Source organism: Spermophilus citellus (assembly GCF_964194105.1).
Source record: "Spermophilus citellus genome assembly, chromosome: 1".
Lineage (NCBI taxonomy): Eukaryota > Metazoa > Chordata > Mammalia > Rodentia > Sciuridae > Spermophilus > Spermophilus citellus.
Window position 1 is genome coordinate 164460003 of NC_138182.1, and position 22330 is coordinate 164482332.

General features: G+C 39.2%; 1 long non-coding RNA gene across 1 annotated transcript in view; it reads right to left on the bottom strand.

Moving 5' to 3' along the window:
- Nucleotides 1–20935, bottom strand: part of LOC308641944 — a 35208-nt gene extending 14273 nt beyond the window's left edge. Inside the window, exons 1-2 of the long non-coding RNA XR_014020470.1 lie at nucleotides 20854–20935; nucleotides 4906–5141 (exon numbers count right to left, since the gene is read on the bottom strand). This is a non-coding gene — a long non-coding RNA (uncharacterized lncRNA). The remainder of the gene's footprint in view (nucleotides 1–4905; nucleotides 5142–20853) is intronic.
- Between the last annotated feature and the right edge of the window lie 1395 nt (nucleotides 20936–22330).

The window sequence follows — 22330 nt, forward strand, 5'->3', positions numbered from 1 at the left end:
ACAGTGAAGTAACAACGAGGTCATAAAAGATCCTAAAGCTTGTCTCAACTGCCAAAGAAAAGGTAAACTAATTTTAATAGTGTCAATGTTTATTGAATTCCAGTTCTTTGAAAGTTGAGTATGACCACAATAAATAGCTCAATAAGACAGAATGACTAATGAAAACATACCATTCCTCTATCATGCCAAGTAAATAAGAGTTTACCAAATCTAATTGTGCATTAATAAATCACTTTGGGGTTGGAGATGTGGCTCAAGCGGTAACGCGCTTGCCTGGCATGCGCAGGGCGCTGGGTTCGATCCTCAGCACCACATAAAAATAAAATAAAGATGTTGTGTCCACTGATAACTAAAAAATAAATATTAAAAAAATTCTCTCTCTCTTTAAAAATAAATAAAAATAAATAAATAAATCATTTTGGCCAAATGTAGAGAACTTCTCTTCCACTGTAGATGACTAAGCTCATACCTAAACCACACTTTGAAAATAAGACTCACTATATTTATAGTTTGTAAATTTAGCAGTGTCCCTCGCTGTGACATGAGGCTGAGCAAGAGTAAACTAAACTCTTGTGAAGACTTGTTCCAGAGTGGACAAAGGTTAAACCTTATTATAGAACAGCTGAGATTTCACTGACTACGTCAAAAGTCTTTATATTTAGAAGCCATCTCAGTTTGCCTTGTGTAATATCAGCCCTCTCAATCAGTCACTGCTAGCAGCCACTGGTGGGTCTGGCAGAGAGAAGCCCATGATTTTGTGTACTTCCCACAGGCCCACAAGCCTGGGCCCTCTACTGTGCTTGCTGACTCCCTGCCCTCCATTCCTGGACCCGAGTGACTCATTCCCATGGTGGCCTGTGCCCTGTGAGCCTAACCCTCCCTCTGTTCCCTGAGCTGTCCTGCTCTCGGGCATCACTGAACAGCCTTGGCTGTTTTTAAAATGGAATTCTTCTAGAAGTTCTCCATGCTATGTATGCTCTCTTGATCTTTTGAAAGGCATTTCAAAAAGACATTTCCTCTGTGTTCTTCTACATCTTCCCTGTTGCTTCACATCTCCTGAGTCAGGAAAACCAGTGGTGAGTTAATTTAGCCATGAAGACAAGTGAATGTTTGTGGAAGGGGAGCTAACATTTAGGGTGTCAGGGCCTATGCCAGACTTTTTATGAGCATCGCCTCACTGAACCCTGATCGTGCTTTCACAAAGGAGAAGCTATTATGATCCCCATTGTATACACGAGGAAAATAAGGCTTTGGAGATTGACTGGTTTGTCTAAGAGCACACACCTAGAAAGCAGCAAAGGATTCCAAGTTAGGTCTGTCTGTCTCCAGAACTGGCCTCTTGGCCACTAAACAATGATGTCTGTCATTACAGCAGTTTGAACTTATGCAAAGACCACCTTAAGTTCCTTACAAGTGTAGTCCTGCAGTCAGACTAGAAGTGTCACTAAGGCCTTCCTAGACCAGCTGCAAGTGCTGCGGATGACTGAAAGATTTTGTGTGAATCACATTTTTGAAAGTCAGATCCTATTCTAAATTCACCAGGGGAGTGTGTTTCATTCCTTAACAAAGAGGAAAAAAAATGACTGCAACACATTCAGTTCCACAGATCTACTTGGTAAGCTTAGATTTTTATATGTATGATTATCTAAGAGTTGGGCTTGACTGCTGGGTTCTGTCCCCCTCTCCCAAATTACTTGCTCCTCATGATGTAGGTAATTTGTGATTCAGACAGAAGAGGAAGAAAGAACCCCGTTCCCATCCACCACGCTAGGAATTGTTGGCCAGAGGACAGGATGGCAGAAATCAATACTCCTCTGGGAGGAGGAAGAAGAAGCCTGAAATATGCATGAAAGCAGACACGTAGAGGCAGCTAATTCCTCAGTGAGCCCAGTACTTATTTCTTAGTTCCAGCAGCAAAATGAAGGTTACAGTGCTATGAGTCAGACGCCTTTCATGAAGCTATTTGAAACCCTCTAAGGAAAATAACAGAGTCAATAAATATCATCGCATTATGTGTCACGAAACTGCTCCTGCAGATTAAGTCAGTTGTGTAGAGCTAGAATCTTGCCATAATTCCATTAGCATTGTAAGGGATCTAGAAGGAAGGGCCTTTAGCCCAAATTGCTGTCAGCAAATGGCCACCTTTTGTCGGCTTGTATAGCAAGTCACCTTGCCCAAGGTTATGTTCTTCCCAGAGGAGGCCTGAATTTGGTGAGTGATGGATGAGGGGTTGGTTTGAAGGCCCAGCCACACTGGCTCAAATAAAATGGCTCAGATAGGCCACTTTAGGTCCAGAGTTCCCCTGGGTTTAACTGAAGCTATGGATCTTCAGGACCACTGAAGTCCTCCCTCCTCTCCTCTCTCGTCTCTCCTCTCCTCTCTCCCTTCCTCATGTGTTGATCGCAGGGACCATCCCTAATATGCATCCTTCACACTAGACTCCATCTCAGAGTCTGCCTCCCAGAGCACTCAGCTTGCAAAAAAGGTTCTGCATAAGCCTGCAAAATGAAAATCACTGTATTAAGGGGAATAGCTTTGATTTATTGTGTATAGAATCTAGGAAGCAAGACTAAAGTAAATTGAGAAATTACTCCTCCTGTATTTATTGGTATCATTTCAAGAATGACTCTTATTGCTATTTCAAATTAGGCACAAACCCATATAATTTTTTTTTATCAGCTCACTTTTCTTCTATGGAAAATTCAACCATGATAAAGTTACTTGACTCTACCTTTCCTTCATTGTGGGTGAGATGTATTGTAGAGGTCACCACAATATACTGGCTCCTTATTTCCATGTCTTTAGGAGTGGGACTTCTCAGCACTTCATATCAAAATGTGGGCTGGCCTTGCAACTTAGCCCATAGAATATGGTGGAAATGATGAAATGCCAATCCAAAGATAGTTCTTGAAGAGGCCTTGAACACTTCCACTCTTGCTCTAGCATCCTTGCCTACCCACTATGTCGAAAAGTCAGGGCCATTCTGCTGAAAGTGAGGAGGACAGGAGAAGTGGACCAGGTTGTCTACACTAAGGCTGGTGTAGTTCCCAGCCAACTCAGCACACTCACAGCTGAGCCTGGCCAAGGCCCAAAGAACTACCTTGTTAAGCTTTGTCCAAACTGCTGATGCTACATTGTTAACTACGTCAAAGCTGTTTTGAACCACAAGCTTTGAGGTAGCTTATTATGCAGCAAAAGCTCTCTCCTAGTTTGTGGTTATTTCTAAGACTGATTCTGGAAGAAAGAATGTTCATTTCCTAAAGCTTAAGAATCAATACTACTGGTTTCCACTCCCATCCCCTAATTTTCTAATTCCCAAGGCAGAAATCCAAGTCAATGATGTTGAATAGAAGGGAATACAGAAAAAAAAAACTTAAAATTTATTTTAAAACCGTGTATATACCTATAATCCCAGCGGCTATGGTGGCTGAGTTAGAAGGATCGCAACTTCAAAAGGAGATTTAGCAACTCAGTGAGATCCTAAGCAACTCAGTGGGACCCTGTCTCTAATTTTTTTTTATCAGATCATTTTTCTTCTATGGAAAATTCAACCATGATAACCATGATAAAGTTATCTAAATAAAATATATAAAAATAAAATATAAAAACAGCTGGAGATGTGGCTCAGTGGTTAAGTGCCCCTGAGTCCAATCTCAGATACCAAAACAAAAAATAAAAAACAACCTTTTAAAAAAAATCTCAAGAAAAGATTGCACAGTCTAAGAAATGAACTAGGCAAATATATAAAATGTGGTCAAGTTGGGACATCTGAGGAACATGATCCTACATAGTAACTGCCTAATGTTCGTCTGTCCTGTTGACAGGAGAGCCGGGAGAACCTTGGAATTCAGCAATCTCGTCTTATTTGCTATGAATTACAGCCAGTGAAGAAAGAAAGAAATATATCTGTTTCTATTGTAACAGAATAACAATCTTAATAGGTTTTTAAAAATTCCTCATAGAGCTTGTCATTGTCTTACTTGTTCTTACATTTGGTGCTGAAAGGTTGCTGGCACTATAGCCATTTCCTAGAAAAGACAGCCTGGGCCCTTGCCCAGGTTCTGACACAAACCTGGTTCCTTTGCTGTAGTTGTGATGTGTCCAGATAAATTTGCACAGAGCAGCTGTTTCCACCTGCTGCTTTGATGCATAGCTAGGCGTGTGTTCCTTTGATCTAGTGCCCTGGTGGTTTGCTGAGTCATAGTTAGACCTCAGCAATCAGACTCATTTTCACCTCCATCTCAAAAGCAAAATTTCCTACAAATTCAACATCAGTTCATGCAGTAACTTTAACTTTCAGGAAAAACCTTTGACTTCTGATGCCTTTTATTTTTCTGACCTAGATGCTTAGGAGGCATCAGCACTAATTAGACACTTCCTGCTACCCAGCAGCCAGAATCATGGGCTAGAAGAGGTAGTTTTTTTCCTGCTTCTGAGAATGATATTCATCTGTTGCCTCGATGAGTGGACACTCTGAACCCTCCACGAGGGCAGATGGCCCAGGGCAGGAGCACATAATTAGGGTATATGAGCTAGCACTGTATTCAGAAGGTGTTGTTAGCAGGTCCCATTAAATCTTGCTAAATTAGGGCCTTGGCCTCTCAATAACTTCCTCATATTTGTATGAGTCCATGTGCCAGGTCACAATGTCATTTGCCATGACAGAGTTTTTCCTCAAAGATGTAAATGTGAATGATGGTGGTCTTATATTTGATAGCATCCAGACTGCTAGAAGAACGAAAACATTTTTTTTCCCTAGAAAAACTTCCTGTAGGTATTTTCTACTCTACCACGCTCAAGCAAGTATACATACATATTCACCAACAAATAGCTATTAGTATGGTGGAGAGGGTTTGGCAGGGTTGCAGGCATGATGGGGCTAGTATGCTCCAATAACATACTCACATATGATCACTTTTTTGCAGATAAACACAAGATGATGAAGCATGCTCTCTAAGGAGAAAGTCTCTGAAGGATAGTCCTAGGTATGTGGGTGTAGCAAGCAGGAGGGGAACTCTACTGGCTTGATCTGCAGGCTAATGTACAGGTATTCGCCCTCCTGAATCATCTGAGAGAATTCTTCATGTATCCCCTCCAGCAAATGGTCATGCATCCATCTAATGACTCCATAAAAGCCATGCCTGTTAATTAATGAAATAGTGACAATGTCAGATGATACTTCATGATAATGTTATGCATCTCTGGGCATTTTTTGTTATATATTTAAAACTAAGGCAAACAGTTTCTACAATTATAACTTTAAGCAGACATTCAATTCTTTGAAACTAAAATGAACAAGTGCTTATAAAACATTTCTGCATTTCATAAGAAAATAATTTTGTATAGTTCATGCATTTATGTACTTAAAAGTGTTTCAAATTTTAATATATGCAAAAATAAATGAGCTATATGTGAAATGTTAATGCAAAGTCATAGAAAAATAAATATGAAACAAAACTATGCAACATGAGGGAGAAGGGAAAGAACACTGAAAGAAAGTTTAAAATCTGACTGGGCACAGTCACTCCTGTAATCTCAGGAGGCTGAGGCAGGAGTACGGTAAGTTCAAGCCCCAGCCTGTGAAATTTAGCGAGATCCTGTTTCAAAATGAAAAATAAAAAGGGCTGGGAATATAGCTCAGAGATAGAGCACCCATGGGTTCAAACCCTAGTACTGCAAAATAAATAAATAAATTAATTAATTAAAAATCTGATGATTAGCTATAAAACCCATAAAAACAATCTCTGGATGTGAATGATCAATAAGCTTTCATCAAAAAAGAAAACTTAAGTCAGGTGCAGTGGTGCACATCTGTTATCCCAATAGCTAGGGAGACTGGTTACTAGGGATGGTAACAAGTTCAAAGCCAGCCCCAGTAAAAGTGAGGTGCTAAGCAACTCAGTGAGACCTTGTCTCTAAATAAAATACAAAATAGGGCTGGGGATGTGGCTCAGTAGTTGAGTGCCAGAGTTCAATCTCTAGAACCTCCCCTCAAAAAAAGAAAACTTAAGAATTATACTGTAAAGTAAGACTTTGGGGACAAGAGTTAAATATAGTAATATTTTAACAGAAAATATTAATGTTTTGTAAAACAGTAAATGTAATTCTGAAAAAAACTACAGTGAATGTCTGAAACTCACAGGTGTCTAGGCTTCTGTGTAAGTGTGTGTGTGTGTAGCAGCTGTGGGGGCCTTCCTCTTTCCCTTTCTGGCCAAATCACCCGCCAGTCAGGAAACCCACTATAGAGCGTCTAGTTAGCACGGACTTGGCAGTGGTTATGTTTAAACACTTTGTTCTCATGACAACCACCATGGGGGAGGGGTATCTGATTAAAGCATGCTATTACAAAAATTATAGATAATAAAAAAAATTTAAATTAAATTTATACCTAAGCTTTAATGAGATTTCTATTTACTACGCTCTGTATCAACCACTTTACATGTACATAAAATAGATAGAATTGATCTTCACTAGAGCTATGAGGTGGGGACACATTGCTTTCACTTCACAGACAGCTCCTAGTCTCTCTTTCCTCCCTCTCTCCTTCTCCCCCACCTCTCTCTGTAGTACTGGGGATGGAGCTCAGGGCTTTGCACTTGCTGGGCCAGTGCTCTCCCACCAAACTGCATCTCCAGCCCTTTTATGAAAATTTTATTTTGAGATAGGATCTTGCTAAATTGCCTAGGCTGGCCTACAAATTTGTGATCCTCCTGCCTCAGCCTCCTGAGTAGCTAGGATTACAGATGAGTACTACTGTATCAGGCCCAGAATTCCTGGTCAGATCTGGCTTTTTCCACATTTCCAGTGTTAGAGTTGTATAGAGTAAGATGAAGTATGAAACTGTACTAAAGACCTGGGGTGTTCAGTGACAGAACTTCTCAGATTCCTTTTGAAGTGCATCAAGCATTGTAGTCTTCTGGTTTTACCTGTAGTATTCCCAAAGCCGCCTGTGAGCTGCCTCACTGACCTGGACTCTGGTCATAGAGCCGAAGTCTTGTAGATTTAGGGCCAACAGTAGTCATTACCTTTAATTCAAGCTAGGCAGGGAACTGAATGCCTTGTTCATTGAGCAATCTCATAGACCAGGCAAGGTAGCCCACTGATGAGGAGCAGAGGAGCAGGTGCTATAGAATCAGGCCTGGGTTCAAATCTTACATTCATGGTTATTAGATGAGATTATGGGCAAGTAATTATAATCTCTTTAGGTTTCCTCCTAAAGCTGCAAAAAGGCAGAAGAATTAGATCTATCTACAGCCTGGAGAATTCAAATGAAAAATCAATCGATTCGGGTTTTCCTGAGTCAACATTTCTAAGACCTCAAAGGTTTTGCCAAAGTGGTTACAGAATTCTCTTTTCTATGAACCTTCAATACCCATAACAGAGACCCATCAAAGACTGGTTTTAGTGAGAACTTTCTATTGGGCTTGTAATCCTGGTGGTTTGTAAAGGACCTACAGGTGGTCCTTTTAATATCAATATTAATGACAGTCATCTGCTTCCAACCTATTTTTTTAAATATCTTTGTTTATTTATTTTTATGTGGTGCTGAGGATGGAACCTAGTGCCTCACATATGCAAGGCACTCTGCCACTGAGCCACAACCCCAGCACCCCCAACCTATTTATTAACAAAGGATAATATTACTGTCTTGTTTGCCTTTATCCACATTCTAAACTTTATTAAAATTCATTAGAAAATGAAGATATTTCCATTTGAAAATGAGCAGTCATCTCTCTCTCTTTTTTTTTTTAGATAGTAGAAAGCCCCCAATCAAATTTAAGATGGATGTGATGTGGTAGGGGCTGTCCCAGAACGAAGAAATGGCAATGTGTCACACTTAGTGTGCATGTCAACTCTTCCATAAATACATCGTGACTCTGTTGTAACTCAGTTATGCGTGATGCTGTTACAACTTTGTTGCAACTCTGTAGCATAAGAATACCCAATCAAAATGTGTATTACCTTATATGGGAGACAAAGAGCTTCCAAGGGGTATAAAAGGCAATGCCTCCTGACATTCAGGGCTTGCCCTTTGGAATTCACCATGCCTGTGCTGGCACAAAATAAACACTGCTTCCTGTTGAATGCCCCAGAGCCCTGTCTCTCTTGCATAAATCCCCCAACAGTGAAACTCTCTCAGTGTACCAAGTGTATAAAAAAACAATTACTTCCAAGGCTTAATGAAATAAATAAGCATAGAAAGATGCAAAATGAGGAATGGTAACATTGAACAAAGAACTTCTAAATTGTCTTTTTATTCCTGAGCACTAAATTTGATTCATTTAGCTCTTGTCTATTTTTGGTGGTATCCTGAAAATACAGAGACACAAGTAAACAAATACAGTTTGCAATAATGAGTTTTAGGCATGTGATGACAGAGTTGGCCTGAGTAAGTAAATGAATTACCTGGGGCCATTGCTAGAGATCAGCTCAGTAGTTTTGCTCCAGGGCAAATCAGACCCAAGAAGGACTTTGAGCATTGCTCACAGTACAGAAATAGATCAGACTCATTCTATCCATGCCACAGCAATGAAAACTCAATTAAAACTCCCCATTTTGTTGGAACATCCGATACAGGCAAAAAAGAAATCCTAGAAATTTATTACATTATTCTATAAACTTAGATTGTGTCCTGCATGTGACAAATTCTATGCTACACAGTGGAAAAGACCCAAGGTACCTGTATTATTATTATTATTATTATTATTATTATTATTATTATTATTATTATCATTATTATTATTAGGAGGAGGAGGAGGAAGAAAAAGAAGATGAGGAGGAGGAGGAGGAGTAAAACAAAAACAAAAAACACACAATTACAAAAGAAGCTACAATGAAGCATTATGAGACTCACAGTAGGGTATGGATGATGGGAGTCTTATCTAGTCCTAGGTCAGGGAGTTGTCAGAGAAACAAGGATTGATATCAGTTAAAGGCAATAAAGAAGATTTTATTCAGTAACTACTGCAGTAAGGGAGAGAGACACCACTATAGAACTGAGCTTCATTCTTCAAACAGCAAAAACATGTTGGGGATTTAGTCAACAGCACAATGAAAGGGCCTGTGGGTAGAATGTTTCCAAGGGGAACATCAAATGTACTGGGATTCTTGCTAAACTGGCCCAACAGGGTTCTTGATAAAGGAAGGCCACAGAAGGACTTCAAGGGTGGGGGAATGATTCATCAGATATCAAGGGGAATCTCCTTAGACTGACTCAACAGGATCCTTGCTAAAATGGGCCTCAGCACACCAAAAACAGGGCTCAAGGACAAGATCTAAACAAAAAAGAGGGCTCAAAAGAGTGTGTCTCAAGTTCGGCCATGTCTGACAGTTCCTGCAGAAAGGAGTATTTAAGTTGAAAATTGGATGAGGATATATTCTAAACAGAAATGTGAAGATCATGTGTGAAGGCCTTAGAGGTGAGATGAACATGGTATATTTAGAAAAGAAAAAATCTGATTATGAATGATAAAGGAAGACAGAGGAGTAGGAAATAATTAGAGTCATAGAGAGAGAGAGAGAGAGAGAGAGAGAGAGAGAGAGAGAGAGAGAGAAACTTGGAGGCATTGTAAATTTTGTTAGAAGTTCAGCTCCTGTCCTGAGGCTAGTGGGAAAGGTTTAACTGAGATAGTAAGGTCATTTGGTTTCTCTCCAGGGTTCAGAGCAGAAGATAGTTTGGTGGGAGCAGAACTGGACCAGGTAGCCCCATTGAGCAAATACTGCCATATTTTGGGTGTGAGCTAATGTACTTGGATGAGTGTGATGGCATGGAGCTAGAAAGGAATGGAAAGGTATTTAGGAAACAGGAATAAGAGGACTTGGGACATGATTTAGACGTTGCAGAGGAAAAGGTAGAAGTAAAAGAAAACTCCCAGGGATTTTGGCAATTGGGTGAATAGTGAAAGTAGGAGCAGTGGTACAAGAGCAACTTGTGGGGGAAGGCCATATTTGGGTTTAGGATGTTCTGAGCTTGCATTGGAAGAAACCCACTTTAGAGCCCTGGGGCTGAAATGCTATTGTCTTTAGTGTCACAGTGCTTTGCATTGTCTCTTGAGGGCTGATGGGGAAACTTCTGTTGTTCCTCATTGATTATCAAGTAGTTCTGATGACTCACCTACACCAGAGATGCTAGAAATAGGGTGGCTAGGATACAAAAAGTAACATCAGGGACAGGCAGTAGAGAGAGTGTAGGAACCATCTGATAGGATAGTTTATCTCCTCCCTCTTACCTCTCTGCTCCCCTGTCCCAGTCCAGTTTTTAAGAACAAGGTCACTTCCCATGACTAAACCTTGCCAGAATTCACACCCCATGGGTAGGATTAGTAGTAGTCTACAGGTAATCTTTTCACAAATAACACAATTTATAAACTGATTTAGAAGCAATTTAATAGTAAGATTAAGATGACTTCCTGAAGATATGCTTCAAATGGGTAGACCTCAGAAATAAAGTTGAATGAAAAAATATAATTGCAAAAGGAACATATAAATATGAAAACTCTTTTATAGATATATACATATATGTTAAAACATGACTATTATCTGTTCAGAAGGAGTAAGAACCGAATAATTGAGAAGAACACAGGAGACTTCAACCATATTGTTAATGATTTTTTTAAAATTTAAAGATCTGAAGCATATGTGACAAAATGTTAAATTTGCTGAATCTCAGGGTTTATTATGTGTATTTCTTTAAAATGTTTCATTAAAATGGTTGCAGTGACACACACCTGTAATCCCAACTACTTGGGTGGCTAAGGTGAGAGGACTGTAATTAGAAGCCAGCCTTCTCAACTTGGAAAGACCCATCTCAAAATAAAAAATAAACAGGGCTCAGGATCGAGCTCATTGGTAGAGCACCCCTAGGTTCAATCCCTGGTACCAGAAAAAAAAAATGGCTGCCTGAAATTTTTCTTGCACAAGAATTTCAAATAAAATGTATAGATGCTCACAACTGAAGGAGGCTGAGCCTAAACTCCCCAACCCTTTTGAAGGTAAGTTAAACTTAGTGATTCAATTCTAAAGACCAGAGGAGGGGAAGGAAAAATAGTTATTTTATAATGGAGAAAACTACAGAAACCACCTCAACAAAGTGCTGATGCTTAACATCACCAGGTATGGGGCATATGAAGATCATGTACCTTTTGATATGACATGACAAGAAGGGTACTTCATCTCTGCTATTCTTTCCAAAAATCTGCAACCCCGGTTAATCACATGAAAAACAACAGATACATCCATATTGGGGGGCATTCCTGGTCAATACTCCTAAAGACTGTTGAAGTCATTAAACAAACAAAAAACAGAGAAACTGTCCCAGAGAAAGAGGAGTCCGAGGAGAGAAGACAATTAAATGCAACATGGTGTCCTAGATTGAAATCTGGAGCAGAAAGAGGACATTAATGGAAAACCTGGTAAAAATCCAAATAAAATCCGGACTTAGTATCCATGTTACCAATGTTGGTTTCTCAGTTGTGACAAATGTTCCTTGGTTATATAAGATTTCGACAATAGGGGAAATGTGTTTATGGGCTATGTGAAAATTCCCCCATGCTATTTTTGCAATTCTTCTGTAAATATAACATTATTGCATTTAAAAATGTGTTTTTAAGTGATTGTATGTCATGAAGAATACTTTCAAAAATGAAACAAGAACTCATCAGTGCCTCAGGATTTCAGCACACTATGAAAGCCCAGTGGTGCCCTGTTACCCAGCTGATAAGACAAAGAAGTGTCCATGATGGGAAATTTTTCAGAAAATTAAAAATAACCTTTTCATCACAAGAATGTTGATATTTTCAGGTATTTTTTGACAACAAGCTTTCAAAAATGGATGACAAATTCATTGCCCTCCCAACAGAGGACACAAGCATAACTGAATCCTTTCTGGGTGAATTGGGGTCACTGGTGTGAACATCTGTTATTAAATCACACCATATAAAGCATAGTCCTGTTTTTCCTTTTCTTTACAGTGGCATGGAGTTGGGAAGGCAAGAACTGTTTCACTATAGCTAAAAAAATGGCTAAGGGGAGGCATACAAGATTGATGTGAATTAAGATTAAGACAGGTGCTTATGTAACTTCAAGTGAGCTTGCATTGGGTAGAATATTCTCTACTTCTTAAGCAGTTTAGTGGAGGAGAGCAGCCAGCAGCTGATTTTCCCATTTTTCTGTGCCATTTCTCGGTTAGTACCGCAACCTCTGAATGGAATGACTATCTTCTGGGCAATCACTGCAGCTACCAGTAACCTTATGCAACTCATTCTAGACATAGCAAACAGATGGAAGGGGAGTTTAACCTAATATTTTCATAAGGAATTTAAATTGTGACATTTTCCAGATCTACTTAGAAAGCATTTTCTTTGTTAAATATATCAGATGGGAATGGTTAGTTTTTCTACATATAAAAATATCTAGCCAGGCTTGGTGGTGCACGCCTGTAATCCCAGCAGCTTGGGAGGCTAAGGCAGGAGGATCAAAGCCAGCCTCAGCAACTTAGAGAGGCCCAAAGTAACTCAGTGAGAACTTATCTCTAAATAAAATACAAAAAAAAAAAAAAAAAAAAGGCTGGAGATGTGACTTAGTGATTAAGTGCCTCTGGATTCAAACCCCAGTACAAAAATGCCTAATTCAGCCAAAGAAGCAGTATGATGTGGCCCCAGACAATACATAAGCAAGCATAGTGGTACATATCTGTAATTCCCAAGATTTAGGAGGCTGAGGCAGGAGGATAAAGAGTTTGAGGCAAGCCTCAGCAACTCAATGAGACCCTGTCTCAAAATACAAAATGAGAAAAAAAAAAAAAGACTGGGGATGTGGTTCAGTGGTATAGTGCCCCTGGATTCAATCCCAACTGCTGAAAAATTAAACAAGTTAAAAGACTGGGATGTAGCCATTTGATAGAGTAACTAGGTTCAAGTTCAATCCCCAGTTTAAAAAAAAAATGGGGGAGGGGAGGATTCAGAGAAAGGTCAAAAGGGGGTATTAAAATTCTTCCCCCAGCCATGTGTTTCCCCAGTAATTCTTTTTTTTTTAATGTTTATTTTTTAGTTTTAGTTGGACATAATATCTTTATTTTACTTTTTTGTGGTGCTGAGGATCAAACCCAGTGCTTCACACATGCTAGGCAAGCGCTCCACCACTAAGCTACAACCCCAGCCCCTCTCCAGTAATTCTTTTCCATTACCCTGTTCTGGAGACAAATGTCAGCTGCTGCTCTCTCCTTAGAAAGACCACATCTCCCTGGAGTCCAACAATTGCCCTCCCTCACAGCCCACTCAAGAGATGAGTCTCTCTTCTCAAAAATGGACTTGATCCTGCTCTGTCCCAGTTGTCATTCAGTTAACTCAGTGACCTTTGCTTAACCTGACATAGAGGCACTTTAGAGCATCTTCGTAGAGCTTCCCCTTCTGTTATCTCTACAACTCAAATGTAAGCCTCTTGAGTACTGCAGTCTTGACATCCTGTTTCTCTTTAGTCAAATCACCTTGTTCAATATCAGTCTTAAGTATTGCTGGATTAGCGGCTTGTGTATGCAAGTCTTTCCCAGTAACTCAACTAGTAGTAGGAGGTAAGTGTAAAATTATTAATACACAGAGGACATACTAGGGGATTTTTAAGAGGTTTCCTATGGAATGTTACTTTGTCATTGATTTGCTGGAGATAGGACTTGAGTTTCATCAGCATCATAAACATGTTTAAGTTAGGCTGAGGCTGCAGGTTTTAACCAGAAATTGTCAACTAACTAATAATCTTGAACAAAAGCCTGAATAAAGAAAAGATATTTTAAAGTATAACTCTTCTATTCACTTATCTAGGAAAGTATGAAAAAATCTATACTTTTTTAGGGCAGGATTTCTCAATTTCCATACAATTCACTTTGGGGACCAAGTAGTTCTTTGTTGGGGAAGACTGTCCCATGCATTACAAAAAGTTGGCAATTAGGGTTGCTAGAGTTAGAAAATTGAAATCCAGGATTTCTAGTTAAATTTGAGTTTTAGAGAAATAATAATTCTCTTTTTACCATATGTTCTGTGTAGTATTAGCAGCATCCCTGGTCTCTATCCTCTAGATACCAGTAGCACCTGACCTCCATTGTGGCAACCATAAATGTCACCACACATTGGCCAATGTCCCCTTGGAAAATAAAATGGTCCTGCTCAGAACCATTGATTCAGGTTCACATTCAACACATTCGAAAGGTACAAATTGGGGGGCTGGGGCTTTGGCTCAGTGGTAGAGCTCTCGTCTCACAAGTGTGAGGCCCTGGGTTCAATCCTCAGCACCACATTAAAAAAAAAGGTATTGTGTCTACCTACAACTAAAAAAATATTTTAAAAAGAAAGGTATAAATCGGAACCTCTTTATCTTAGCTTCCAGAAGAAACAGATTTCTCTGGTGAAGCATCAATGAAAAAGTCAAATGAAAAACTCTTCATATCAAGTTTTATTTTGTTCTGTTTTGGGTGCTAGGGACTGAATCCAGGGGTGCTTTACCAATGAGCCACGCCCCCAGTTCTTTTTATTTTTGAGATGGGGTCTTGCTAAGTTGCCCAGGCTGACCTCAAACTTGTGATCTTCCTACCTCAGCCTCCAGAGTGCCTGGGATTCCAGGTATGTGTCGCTGTGCCCTGCTAGAACTCTTCACATCTTGCTTAAATCATTTGAAACAACTTTTATTCTGCTTTTCAATGCTTCTTGCAGTCAATTCCACTTAGGCTTTCATGCCAGGTAGTCTCTTGTCTCTTTTTCAGAATTAGGCTCATTCCCATCAGCTAATGTGAATTATAAAACCTGTCATATTGTCCTTTTTTCCCTTAACTTCTAGAACACTTAATTTAGGGCTCAGTTGCAGAAACCATCCAAGCTCACGTGCCTGGTGTTTTTCTTAAAGAAACATTTACTTAGTAGCTTCTATATGCCACATACATTTTTAAATGCTTTATAGATATTAAGTTTTTAAATTTGTTCTATCACTGCAACAACTGTATGGGTAGCCAGTATTATTATCTTCCCTTAGGATAAGAAAATGGAGTTAATTTTTATTGTTATTGCTATTATTATGAACTCTTTTCTTTTTCATCTTCATCCTTATTCTATATATAAGTCAAGTCACATTCTGTTTGTACATTTACTGGGTACAAGTTAATGTATCACATACCTACATCATTTCAGTCCTTTCAGCCTTACCTGTCTCTTGTTCCATTTACCATCTTAGTAACAAACTCCTTAGCAACCACTTCTTCCTGGCAACCCCCACCCCCAGCCTACCCTCGTGCCCATGTCACACTCCTCCCGCCTCCCAACCAGGCCCTGCCTGTTATGGCCAAGGTGTGGGACACAAAGGACCTTGCTTCAGATACCAAAATTGCACAACCCATAATTTCAAAGGAGTTAATAACTCATGGTCAAAATGTTGCCAAATGGGAGATGGAAATTGATAGATTAACATGTTCTTATTTTTACTCCAGACAGATTGTCCTGTTGATCTAGCTTTTCAGAAGACAGACCTATAAGATACAGCAATCAGTGGCACTTGGTAGCAACCAACTTGGTTATGCCTGCTCAAATGTCTCTCCTTTGCTGCTTCACTTTCCTGTCTCTCACATATGCTCCTAGGGGGTTATGTGCCATTACAGAGGGGATTTGGGTTTTAGAGTCTGCAGTTAGGGTGGTTTTATCATTGGAATTTGGGGGTATGCTGTTCGGATAGTCAGGGGCTCATGATGTAGGTTAAAACTTTTAACCCAGGAGGGCAGCTGTAAAAGGTTGAAACTCATTGTTACTTGGAGAGGTAGGAGTCCAGACTGTGAGGGTGGGTATTTCTTTTTCTGGAATTTACTGTCTCCCAGGGTTTCAATATTCGCCTCCTTCCTCTAGGGCCCATTGTTCAGTATTTACTGTGTGTTCTTTTAGAACTAATTTGCAATGGAGGGATGGTCAAAATCCAGAGCCTAACATTCAGTATTTGCCTCCTTTTTCAGGGCCCATTGTTTCAGGAAAGGATTTACTGGAAGGTTAATGCTGGGCTAGTTTCCCCTTCCTCCTCCCGAGCTGCATGGCCTCTCTGCTTTTCTTTGGGGGCTGTTTTGTAGGATTATTGTTTTCCATAACTCTTCAACATTTGTTTGGCATTAGATGTTATCTCCTAAATGAAGAAGTCAAATGTATCAAGTGATATTACTTGGCTAGTGGCTTTTATATATTTTGTTAAGGAATCTTTTACCGGATGCTATTAAAATCAACCTGCCACTGGTCTGGCACAGGTCTGGAAAAGGAGAATCAAGTGAGTAGCCTCAGGAGCCAGAAATGACTCAATGTGCCTTCCAATCTGTCATGTACCAGCAGGCCACTGGTTGTGCCTCTAATCCCTCTCCCACCCACACCTGGAACCAAGCGAACACTAGCTACCAACTCTTCACAGATGCTCTATCTGGATATATTGGAATCAGGGGCTGATACCAAAGTAGATATCTCAATTAAAGGTTGAATATACTAGAAGTCTAAATCTATTCCAGGAGGATAGAAAGTCCTTGGTAGGATCGCTTTTTGTGTATATAATTAGTTATCCTAAAAGACAGTAATGGTGGGCTTCTTTATTATGCAAAGCAATTAGTATTATGCAAAATACTATTTCAAATTATAACATAATTTTCTTCCTTTGCTGGAGGATATGGGCCAAATTTCTATTAAATATCCATACACCTTTTGAAACTTCTTATGTGTTCAATGTAACTCCTTTGAATACAGCAATAAGAGAGATTATATGACTAATTTAAAGACCCAAAATAGCAGAAACAATTTTTCAAAAGTCTGAGAGATTAGAGCAACATTTCTACTCTGCCCCCACAAAATACAAATACAGAAATTAGGTTTCTAGTCTCAAAATCTCTACTCTGGAAATAGCTTTCTCTCATGCTTATAGAATGATAGCAACCCCTCACGTTATTTTTACAGGTCTTTTTTAGAAATGAGATGGCTCAAGAATGGATAGAGAAAGAAGTGTATGCGTGGTTGTTGGTGGCTCAGCAGCCTCTAAATAGCGTCAGCACCATATGATGCAGGGCCTGCTCTGTATCAAGCCAGTGCAATTGGACCACCCAAGAAGAACTGAAGAGCTGTTTCATGGCACGTGCAGGAAAACTAAATCTACAGCATTTTTGTTCCAATGAAGTGATTGGGTAGGAAATTGTTGGCTTAAAAAAATCTGCACAGAATAAGATGCAAATGGTCCAAAAACAAATGAAAAGATGCTCAATCTCATTCATTATCAAAGAAATAAAAAAAGTAGTACTTTCTCAACTATTTGCTGGTCTGTTGAGATAGCTTCCTGGCAGGTCTTCCTGTTTCTATTTTTTTTTATATAAATACTTTTTAAAGCAATACTTTTTAGTCGTATATGGACACAAAACCTTATTTTATTTTTACGTGGTATTATGTGGTATTATTATTAAATGGTATTTTATTTTTATGTTTATGAGGATGGAACCCAGTGCGTCTCTCAAAGCGAGAGCTCTATCACTGAGCCACACACCTAGTCCCCATTCTTTTTTCCCACCCTTACTTTATTTTACATTTGGTACATGATGTATTCAGAATATAAAAGAATAAAAATTGCCTTTATAAAAGGAAAGATTTACTAAGAAATAAGTGTGACACTCAAAATATAAAGCTTCATAGCATGATTATCCTTTCATTAAGATGTAAATAACATTCTAGGACATGCTGTGGTCCTCATTACAATAAAATGGAATACACATTTGTCTGGAAAATAGCATACTTAAGAAATATGTGACATTCATTTAAACAGCCACAATAATAAAGGACACAACTATATTGTGTTGTATTTCTACCTCACAAATTATGCCTAAAGAGTTTAGGCTGAAAAAATTCAAAAAAAAGATGGGATGTTTCGAACATAAGCTATGTTCATTTGTAATTCAGTTTATACGTGAACCAGAGAAGAAATCTACACCCTTCTATGGAAATGATTTCTTCCGTAGTTTGAAGCTACATGAATGAAATCAGATGTGGAGGTGCTGATTGTAGGCTGTGAACATGGAAGTTGTAGAAGAGATTAGAAACTCCTACAGGACAGTAAAGGGAAATAGAAGCGCCATGGTAGTCATTATCAGCAGATACAGTCCTTAGAGAGTGTTTTAGTCAGTTTTTTCACTGCTGCAACTAAAAGACCCAACCAGAACAACTGTGGAGGAAGAAAAGTTTATTTAAGGGCTCATGGTTTCAGAGGTCTTGGTCTACAGAAGGCCAGCTCTATACCTCAGGGCTCAAGATGAGGCAGGACATCATGGTGGAAGAGTGGGACAGAGGGAATCAGCTTACATGGTGATCTGAAAGCAGAGGGAGACTCTGTGCTCCCGATACAAAATATATACCCCATAGCCATGCCCCCATCGAACCACTTCCTCCAGCCACACCCCACCTGCCTCCAGTTCTCACTCAGTTAATCCTGTCGGGAATTCCTTCACTGATTAGGTTAAGGCTGTAACCCAATCATTTCTCCTCCAAACCTTCTTACATTGTCTCATATGTGTGCTTTTGGGGGACATCTCCCATCCAAACCATAATAGGAAAAGAAGAAAGCTGGCAGTAAGAGTAATTGCTGATATTTATTGGCCTAGGACTCCATGCCAGGTGCTGTGCCTTGTACTTTATGTGCATCATCTCATCCAACCATAACAATTTAGGGAGTTTTTACTACTTAACAGGTTAATGTGATAAATCACTTGCTATTGCAGGTACTAAGGGAGCAAAGCAGAATTTAAATTCAGTTCAGTGGTGCTAGATCTGATATATTTTATCACTGCTGTTTGATACTAGTGTGCTGTGAGCGCAACAGCAGAGGCTATCATCCCAACTCAGGTCATCTCAGTGTGGCAGTAAGGTGTAGAGGGACAGTATATTTGACCAGGTGAGTACTCTGAGTGTCAAACCGAAAATTTGGACTAATAAGTAGATAGATAATAACTGAAGTTCTGAAAAATAGGTAAGATTATTCAAGGAGAGTATGTTCAATGAAAAGAAAATGGAGCTCTATTAAGAGCACTAAAAGCCAGGTGCAGTGGTGCACCCTTGTAATCCCAGTGGCTTGGGAGGCTAAAGCAAGGAGGATCACGAGTTTAAAGTCAGTCTCAGCAACTTAGTGAGGCCCTAAGCAACTCAGTGAGATCCAGTCTCTAAATAAAATATATTGCAAAGTGCTGGGGATGTGGCCCTGGGTTCAATTTTAATCCCTGGTACCTAAAATCAACAAAAACAAAACAAAACAAAAAACTAAGAAAAAAAGAAAAAGGGCAGCTCAATGAGGAAACCAAAAAGAATAGACAAAAAAATAAATGCACTAGAGTTAAGAATGAGCACTCAAAAAACTCAACGTTCAGAAAAACACTTTCAATACACGGACAAATAAACTGAACACCTGAACACACTCTCAAAAGAAGAAATGACAATGGGCAACAATTACACAAAAAATTAAACAACTTTAGTCATCAGAGAAATAAAATCAAAACTACAATGAGATACCATCTCATTCTATTTCAGAATGGCAATCATCAAGAATACAAATAACAAATGCTGGTGAGGATGAGCAAAGGGAGGAAATGTTGGTGGAACTGTAAATTAGTACAAGCACTATGGAAATCAGTGTGCGGCTCCTAAAAAAACTAGGCATGGAACCACCATGTGACCCAGGTATACCCTCCTTAGTATTTATCCAAAAGAATTAAAGTCATCATACTATAGTGATACATGCATACCCTTGTTTATCACAGCACAATTCACAATAACCAAGTTATGGAATCAACCTAGATGTCCATTGACAGGTGAATAGATAAAGAAAATGTGATGTGTACATACACAATGGAGTTTTATTTAGCTATAAGAATGAAATTATGTCATTTGAAGAAAAATGAATGGAACTGGAGAGCATCTTATTAAGTAAAATAGTCCAGACACAAAAATACAAATACTGTGTATTTGCATATGTTTTCTCTCATATGTACAAGTTAGGGGGAAATAGAAAAAAAGGGATGTCAAGAAAGTAGAAGAAAAACCACTAGAGTAGAGAAAGAGGAGTAGAAGGAAGGAGGAGGAAAGGGTAAGGGAAATTACTACTTGGGAGTAATATTGACCAAACCATATCATGTGCATGTGTAAACAAGCCACAATGAAGCACCATTCTGTATAATTAATATGGACAAATATAAATTTTTTAAAAGAATAAGAGTACATTGTTAAACATCAATAGCAGTTTACTAGAGTAATAAGAGTTGAAGACAGTTGGAAGTGGATTAAAGAATGAATGAGAAGTGAGAAGAAAATGATTAAAATAAAAACCTATAGTTTTTAAAAGGACTATGTAAAAGGTGTGATAGTTAGAACTAAGTAAGTGGAATTAAGCAATACTTTTCTCTTTGTTTTTGTTTTGATTTATTTTAAGCATTTTTACATGCAAATAGGAAATAGCCTGAAAGATGGGAAAGGTTAAAGGGAAAGAGAAATTAATTACTAGGCTGTATTAGTTTCTGACTGCTGCTATAACAAATTACCTTAATATAAGTGTCTTAAAATAGTAGCATTTTTAATTGATACATTATAACTACACTTAACATTGGGATATATTGTGCCATATTTGTACAGTCACATGACACAATTTGCTCAATCTTGCTTCTCAGCACTTCCCCCATTCCCTATCCTCTTACTGTTATGCAGGTCAAATGTCCAAAAGGAGTCTGACCAGGCTGACACGGCATTGGCGGTGTTTAAGTCAGCTTTTTCATTGCTATTATCAAAAGACCTGACAAGAATAATGTGAGGAAGAAAAGTTTATTTGACTCACAGTTTCAGAGGTTTTAGTCTAGATGGCCAACTCCATAGCTCTGGACCCAGGATGAGGCAGAACATCATGGTGGAAGTATAAGATGAAGGAAGCCAGCTCAGGCCATGGCACTAGGACTCCTGCTTCCATCCTTGAAGACAGAGCTATCTTTAAAAACAAAAATCTGGTCTGGTCTTTCTGCTGTCCAAAACCTTTCATTGACTCTCCAGTTTACTTTATGGATATATATATTTAACATATTTGATACCAAACATAATATTCTGCAATCTTTTGTATTTACAGTGTCTTGGAAATCTTTCATGGTAATATATAGAGTTATGCCTCCAACTTTTTAGCTACTACAAAATATGGTTCAAGTTGATTTAGCTATTGTGTTAGTGAACAGTTAGATTGCTAACTACATTTTGCTTTACACATAAGGTGGCAGCAACCATTCTGGGTTCCTTCTTACTATCAAGTGAGAGTGTTTAGGAAGATACCAACAAATAATTTTTACAAAATTAATAGGCACTGCAAGACTGCCTAACAAACTAGCTGTTTGTGCTACACTCACCAGTGGAGTATCAGAATACCTATTTTCTCACATTTTGCCAATATTTACTTCTAGATGCTCTATACTGATTCACAGATAAATCTATCCATTCCTGCAGACTCAAGGCATTCCTAAATTCTGGTAAATCGTTGTCTATTCTGTAATTATGTTCTTAAATATGGTGTCTCTCCAGCCAACGTGTGCAGGAAGGAATTTGCGACTCTGTACTTTGTCTCTTAACTTTCCTTTCATATTTACCATCTTTTCAGTCTTTTGGACTGCATTATAGGGGAATTCCTTGGCTCAATCATTCATCAGGGTCTGTTTTAAACTACCTGTTTTGACTGCCAGTGGCATCCTCTGTGATATGTGTCTTTGGGGTGGGAGCTGCAGCCAACTGCCTAGTCACAGAGCTGGGGAGACACAGGCCAGCCTGGACCTTGCTGGCGTCATTTCTGGAGCCTAACATAATGGCCAAGGGGTATCCGGAGGTGACTATGCACTCTGATCGGCTCTGGCCCGATCAACCTGTTGTTTCCTATCATCAAACATTTTGAAACCCTCCAGTGGGGATCTGTTCTAAGATAGTATACTGAGAAGCAGAGACTGGTGTGCTGGCCAAGCTTCTTGCTGACCAGAGACTGACCAGGGGAAGCTCATTCCTGGTAATGTCAGGGCTCAGCTGGGCTGACTGTCCATGAGCTGAAAACTCTCACTCAATCTAGCTAACTGATTTTCCCACAACATGCCTGTAGGCTTAAGGTCTCAAACAGAATTTGCCCATAAAGCTGGTGATGAGCTGGGAGGTCCCCTGTAATGTCATCATGCAACCTGCTCCAGGGAATCATCCAAGCTGGTGGATTTGGGTTTGCAACCTCAAATCCAATCTTTCCGAGGTGGCTGAAAAAAATCTCATTCACTGCAGAGATAATAGAGCAGTGATCA